The sequence below is a fragment of the Apium graveolens genome, chromosome 9 (genome assembly GCF_009905375.1).
Source record: "Apium graveolens cultivar Ventura chromosome 9, ASM990537v1, whole genome shotgun sequence".
Taxonomy (NCBI): Eukaryota; Viridiplantae; Streptophyta; class Magnoliopsida; order Apiales; family Apiaceae; genus Apium; species Apium graveolens.
The window spans coordinates 218,803,357-218,811,278 of record NC_133655.1 but is presented as its reverse complement, the minus strand read 5'-3'; positions in this window follow the sequence as shown (position 1 = coordinate 218,811,278).

Below are 7,922 nucleotides of genomic sequence, written 5' to 3'. Positions count from 1 at the left end.
GGGTCACTTGAGATTTAATTACTTGGTGCATATTGATCCACATATCTTCTCTCTTCCCCAAGTCACCTACCTCCTATAAATCAATCAATCAGAAGCCAAAAGTTAATCATTTATCTCAACAGAATGACGACGCTCTGCGGAATTCATTTCTTGGAATAATGTTCGATTCATTTAAGGTTTTTATTAAGAGAAGTGCTGCCCATTTTTAGTCATACCATAAAGTATTCCATTCTTGTAAACGCTCATTATAGATTATATTGATTATCTTTGATAAGAGATTTATCTTCTTAGAATGATATGGAGCATTGGATATTGTATTCTTTGTTTATAAGCAAACCCTCGTGGTTAATTTTCTTAATATAAGAACTTTACCCCGAATATCGTGTTTAATCTTTTTTATTTTAATTCCGCTGCTATAATCTTAAGAAAATGATTAAATTATATTCACCCATGTAATTGGACTTTGGACCTAATAGCACAGATGTTAAGACCTAGTTTATTTTTAGCAGGTGCTCTGATGTCTACTCTTATTAGTAATGATAAGAAATTTTCTTTGGTCTTGTGACTAATCCTTCAGATTATATACCTATATGGCTTAAAAAATATAAACTTAGCATTTTCTACTATTTATGAAGTTGCATTTAGCATATAGAAGACAGTTGTCAAGACGGAAAACTCTCTTCAAATCTAAGTACCTAAGATTAACTTTTCTAGGCATGTTCAACAAATGGAGAGGCCTCCAACTCCAGGCAGGCAGAAGCTATGACATCTTTTGAGAATGCACTTGATATGGATTCTAGCCATGTCCGGAGCTTGATATATATGGCACATGCATTACTCTCTGCAAACTCAATGAACAATCATTTCTAGTTATGAAAAGCTTTTTGACTGATGCTTTGATACTGGATCTAGATAGATCGAATCCCTCTACGTCTTTGTAGGGTACAAACATGAACTATTGTACAAGGTAGAAAATGGTTGATCGGCAGTAGAAGCCGCTCAACTCCATTTCTTCCCGCACACATCTATCAGGTGTATGGGACTGGTAAATGGGATGCTCATTAAAACTATAATTCTATATTTAACCAATTAAACTTTGTTAAATGCTAAATAGAATTGGGTTCAATTTTGAAGTACTTAAGGAAAATTAGTTATATTTTATGTACAAAATTAGTAGCTATTTTAAGAGTTTAAAAGAATAGTTGAAATAATATTATCATTATAATTTTAAATTTATAATAAAAAATCATAATAAAAAAATAGTTCAAGTGGGTTTTCTTAACTTCATCTGAACTTGGTCTATAACTTGTATTCTTATGTTGTGCTCTTCTTGTTTAGATAAATATTTTTTCATTTTATCAGGCTTTGAAAGCGATGAGAAAAAAAAGGTTCAAAACTAAATTATATTTTAAACGTGATAGATAAGGTTAATGAATTAAACGAAAAGTTCTAGAATTTTGTTGTTCCCATTCTGAGAAGAGAAGAGATGATTGAGGAAACTTTCCTCTTCTTCTGATTGATTTTTGTCATCTGTCTATTCAATAATAGTGTTATAATAATGTTAAAAAAATTATTATGGAATTTGAGATGTGAGAGGAAAAGGGTACGAATGGTTAACTACATGAAGTAACTTGTACACTAAGGAGATAATGATATTTTGGCGCAAATAGTTTATGAATCTCTGAACGTAGATGAAGAGAAATTTTTAACCCTAATGTTGGTGGACATAAATAATTCAAGTGCGAGGATTTTTTATAGAAAGTGGATAACTCAAGGGTGAGGATTTTTTTTATGAAAAGTGAAAATTTTCCTTGATGAAGAATGATGAAAGGGACCATTCTTGATTTAATGGAAACGAACGAAATAAGTTAGAGGAGGGAAATATGAGGGTCTTAGTAGTGTTGATAGTGAGTAAATAGAAGAAACAATTGAAAAATGGAGAGATGAAGTAGTTAATAAAAGATAAGAAAAAAGATTGAAAAGGATATCTGCAAGGATTTTAAAGTGACAATGGACAAAGACATTACTTCGTTGGATGTAGTTCCGGTTGATGAAATTGATGCCCCCAATTGATAATAAAAAGTTGTTGGAGTTGTATACGACAAGTGAATTTTCTTTCATCTTTCCTGATTCTTGGGACAATGATGGTATATAATTTTAGAAGAATGATGATAGGTTGAAAAGGGAATGTTTGTCTTTCATGCATTCATTAGTGTTAGCAGTCCTAGATTTTTATCATGACATTGTTCATCCTCATAGAGGTCTTCAAGATCATCGAATAATCAAGTTTTTCTAGTGCATACAAAGTGTTGGGGAAAACCAAAATATTCACTTTCGAATCAAATGATCTAAGCCCCTTAAAATTGAGGATTCTGGATCTTTGAAAGATTTTGCAGCTTACATGCATGAAGTGAAACTCATTTTAAATAAAATTATTCATGGGAACCATTGCATCATGAGATGGTTTATCTATTTACAAAACTTTTACTATGGTCCCCTATTCAAAACCTATAAATCGGAACATATAATACCAGATATTACACTTTTCCATAATTTTCTTACATATGTCACTTTTGTTTAAAGTGATAAAACCTGAAAGTGAAAAAGGAATTGAAATTGAGAAAGATTCAGAGCCTCAATAAAGAGACACTATAACAACAAAAATGATAAAGTATGGAATGGTGGCTCTGTATCATAAACAGAGAGTCTAGAGGTAAGAGACAAATTTAGCTCATTGGACATTAATGAGATTGAAATCTGCATGTCAAATATATTTGAGTGTCTCATAATATTAGCTGCATAAACGGTCATGTGCATATTTAATTTGTTTTGTTGTTAATTGTTAATTTAAAAGAAGCTATAATATAGTTTGAGACATATTTTTTGTATCAACAATTTTACATTATAAAATTAGTATCATTTTATAATTAATATGCTTTAATTGAACTCCACGTTTACCAAACAATAACATTATACTTTTCATTAGAAGGTTTTCTGGATATGTTGTCCGAGATGTGCGACGTTTTTTATTTTAAAATATCTATATTAATATATTTTGTAATTAAAAATTAGAAATATATAAATATTACCGTTACATTCACATATGAATAAAATATATTTATTACACATGTCATCTTGAATTTGAGAAAAAAAATCTTAAAATTGCAATTATTTAAATATTATATGAGATAAAAAAAACCGCAAAAAATAATAGATTCTCATTTAAATATATATAAAGTTATTAATTTCACATATATATTATGATTATTATTTTATTAATACTTGAAAACGATTTTGCTACTGTAGAGTTTATAATTTCATGAATGACTATACTTTTCATAGTTTTTAATTCAACCATTATTCAAGCTTTTTCAGTGCCAAAGACTAAAGCTCATAAAAGAGTTACCAGTTTGATAGATACTGTAATATCCCGTAATTTTTAGAATTAGATTAATAATAGAATTAAAAGGATTTAAATTAGATAAGGACTAGGATTTAAAATTGAATTAGAGTAATGGGCCTAAAATTTAGATCAGATTTTAATATGGATAACATGTAGGTTAAAACATAGGGTTTTATATTGTTATAAATATATCATATTCGTCTTCCTCATTTTAATTATTAAAATTCGTAGGGCTTTTCTATACAAAAATCAGTAATCTTGTAAAATTCGTAAAAAAATTATCGTAAGTCGGAATTCAGTGATCCTGGATTTTTTGGAAAGGTCTTTTCGTTCTCTACAACTTTTATGTTTCTTGTTTTCCAAGAAAATGTCGTTTAGAGGGTCAAAAAGGGTAAATTCAGATCTGGTCAGGCTTTGAGGTAAGTACTATTTGACTTACTTTTGTTTTCGAAAAGTTTTGATACTCTGATTTTCGAATTTCGTATAAGATATAAGAATTCTGTTTCGAACTGTATAAGAAATAAGATACGAGAATCTTTTGAAACCCAGTCTCTACGTTTTTGAACCCGTTCGTAATTTACGCTATAGGTCCGGAACTAACCTTAGATACCGTTATTAGGCGCACAAGTGTGCAACTTTAGATACCTATTAAGGGCGCGTAATTATTGAACTTTGAATGCCGACCACTGGCAAAGTGTGGTATATAGGAATAAAAATAAGATGTCGGCTACTGGAAAAGTGTGGTCGTAGATCAAGACTGTGGTATTTATAAGAATTTTCGTTTCGTTCTGTTTTACTCTGTTCTGATCTGTTTTAAAAATCTGCCCTATTCTGTTTTAAATTCTGAATTTTAAAATATAAAACTTTGGGTTTGATCTATTTTTTGAAATTATTTTACAAAATTATTATTGTTTTGAGAAAAATCATTTTATTAAAAACACCCATTGTTTTTCAGTTAAATAGTTAGTCAATTTGTACTTGCTGAGCTTTGTAGCTCACCCCTTTCAATTTCAGGTTTCGTCATAAAATTCGAGTTGTTCGAGGACTTGGAATTGAGGCATATTAACTGTTGTACTTCCGTTAGCTTCATTTTTGTTATAGTCATCTTTGTAATAGAATTTTGGATTAGTAAATTGTATTTTGTATTAGTTTTCGATTTAGAATTAATAGTCCGGAAGTTCGGGTCGTTACACTTGGTTTCTAGAGCAGGTTGTCTTTCGGAATGTGTTAGGTATGGGACTAGTACATTCCCAAGGATTCGATCTTGTGGACTATAGTTTGACCTTTGGTAGATCGAGGGGTAGACGTGTCATGGATTTTAGGATTGTTGTGAATTTGAGGACCAAATTATTTTTAAGGAGGGTAGTATGTAATATCCCGTGATTTTTAGAATTAGATTGATAATAGAATAATAGAATTAAAAGGATTTAAATTAGATAAGGACTAGGATTTAAAATTGAATTAAATTAATGGGAATAAAATTTAGATCAGATTTTAATATGGATAACATGTAGGTTAAAACATAGGGTTTTATATTGTTATAAATACATCATATTCGTCTTCCTCGTTTTAATTAATAAAATTCGTAGGGCATTTCTATACAAAAATCAGCAATCTTGTAAAATTCGTAGAAAATTTATCGTAAGTTAGAATTCAGTGATCCTGGATTTTTTGGAAAGGTCTTTTCGTTCTCTACAACTTTTATGTTTCTTGTTTTCCAAGAAAATATCGTTTAGAGGGTCAAAAAGGGTAAATTCAGATCTGGTCAGGCTTTGAGGTAAGTACTATTTGACTTACTTTTGTTTTCGAAAAGTTTTGATACTCTGATTTTCGAATTTCGAATAAGATATAAGAATTTTATTTCGAACTGTATAAGAAATAAGATATGAGAATCTTTTGAAATCGAGTCTCTATGTTTTCGACCCCGTTCATAATTTATACTATAGTTCCGGAACTAGCCTTAGATACCGTTATTAGGCGCACACGTGTGCAACTTTAGATACCTATTAAGGGCGCGTAGTTATTGAACTTTAGATGCCGACCACTGGCAAAGTGTGGTATATAAGAATAAGAATAAGATGCCAGCTACTGGAAAAGTGTGGCCGTAGATCATGACTGTGGTATTTATAAGAATTATCATTTTGTTCTATTTTACTCTGTTCTGATATGTTATAAAAATCTGCTCTCTTCTGTTTTAAATTCTGAATTTTAAAATATAAAACTTTGGGTTGGATCTATTTTTAGAAATTGTTTTACAAAATTATTATTTTTTTGAAAAAAAACATTTTATTAAAAACACCCATTATTTTTCAGTTAAATAGTTAGTCAATTAGTACTTGCTGAGCTTTGTAACTCACCCCTTTCAATTTCAGGTTTCGTCATAAGATTCGAGTTGTTCGAGGACTTGGAATTGGGGCATATTAACTGTTGTACTTATGTTAGCTGTGATTTTGTAATAGTCATCTTTGTAATAGAATTTTGGATTGGTAAATTGTATTTTGTATTAGTTTTCGATTTAGAATTAATAGTCCGGAAGTTGGGGTCGTTACACTTGGTATCTAGAGCAGGCTGTCTTTCGGAATGTGTTAGGTATGGGACTAGTACATTCCGTAGGATTCGATCTTATGGACTATAGTTTGACCTTTGGTAGATCAAGGGGTAGACGTGTCACGAATTTTAGGATTGTTGTGAATTTGAAGACCAAATTCTTTTTAAGGAGGGTAGTACGTAATATCCCGTGATTTTTAGAATTAGAATAATAATAGAATAATAGAATGAAAAGGATTTAAATTAGATAATGACTAGGACTTAAAATTGAATTAGAATAATGGGCCTAAAATTTGGATCAGATTTTAATATGGATTACTTGTAGGTTAAGACATAGGGTTTTGTATCGTTATAAATACATCATATTCGTCTTCCTAGTTTTAATTATTAAAATTCGTAGGGCTATACAAAAATCAGCAATATGTAAAATTCGTAGAAAATTCATCGTAAGTTGGAATTCAGTGATCTTGAATTTTTCAGAAAGGTCTTTTCGTTCTCATTAACTTTCGTGATTCTTATTTTCCAAGAAAACGTCGTTTAGAGGGTCAAAAATGGTAAATTCAGATCTGGTCAGGCTTTGAGGTAAGTACTTTTTAACTTACTTTTGTTTTCGAAAAGTTTTGATACTCTGATTTTCGAATTTCGTATAAGATATAAGAATTCTGTTTCGAACTGTATAAGAAATAAGATATGAGAATCTTTTGAAACCCAGTCTCTATTTTTTTAACTCGTTCATAATTTACGCTATAGTTTCGAAACTAGCCTTAGATACCGTTATTAGGCGCACACGTGTTCAACTTTAGATACCTATTAAGGGCGCGTAGTTATTGAACTTTAGATGCCGACCACTGATAAAGTGTGGTATATAAGAATAAGAATAAGATGTCGGTTACTGGAAAAGTGTGGCCGTAGATCAAGACTGTGGTATTTATAAGAATTATCGTTTTGTATAGTTTTACTCTGTTCTGATATGTTATAAAAATCTGCTCTCTTCTGTTTTAAATTCTGAATTTTAAAATATAAAACTTTGGGTTGGATCTATTTTTAGAAATTGTTTTACAAAATTATTATTTTTTTGAGAAAAATCATTTTATTAAAAACACCCATTATTTTTCAGTTAAATAGTTAGTCAATTAGTACTTGCTGAGCTTTGTAACTCACCCCTTTCAATTTCAGGTTTCGTCATAAGATTCGAGTTGTTCGAGGACTTGGAATTGGGGCATATTAACCGTTGTACTTCCGTTAGCTGTGTTTTTGTAATAGTCATCTTTGTAATAGAATTTTGGATTGGTAAATTGTATTTTGTATTAGTTTTCGATTTAGAATTAATAGTCCGGAAGTTCGGGTCGTTACACTTGGTATCTAGAGCAGGCTGTCTTTCGGAATGTGTTAGGTATGGGACTAGTACATTCCCTAGGATTCGATCTTGTGGACTATAGTTTGACCTTTGGTAGATCAAGGGGTAGACGTGTCACGAATTTTAGGATTGTTGTGAATTTGAAGACCAAATTCTTTTTAAGGACGGTAGTATGTAATATCCCCTGATTTTTAGAATTAGAATAATAATAGAATAATAGAATTAAAAGGATTTAAATTAGATAATGACTAGGACTTAAAATTGAATTAGAGTAATGGGCCTAAAATTTGGATCAGATTTTAATATGAATTACTTGTAGGTTAAGTCATAGGGTTTTGTATCATTTTAAATACATCATATTCGTCTTCCTCGTTTTAATTATTAAAATTCGTAGGGCTTTTCTATACAAAAATTAGCAATATGTAAAAATCATAGAAAATTCATCGTAAGTTGGAATTCAGTGATCTTGAATTTTTCAGAAAGGTATTTTCGTTCTCTACAACTTTCGTGTTTCTAATTTTCCAAGAAAACGTCGTTTAGAGGGTCAAAAATGGTAAATTCAGATATGGTCAGGCTTTGAGGTAAGTACTTTTTGACTTACTTTTGTTTTCGAAA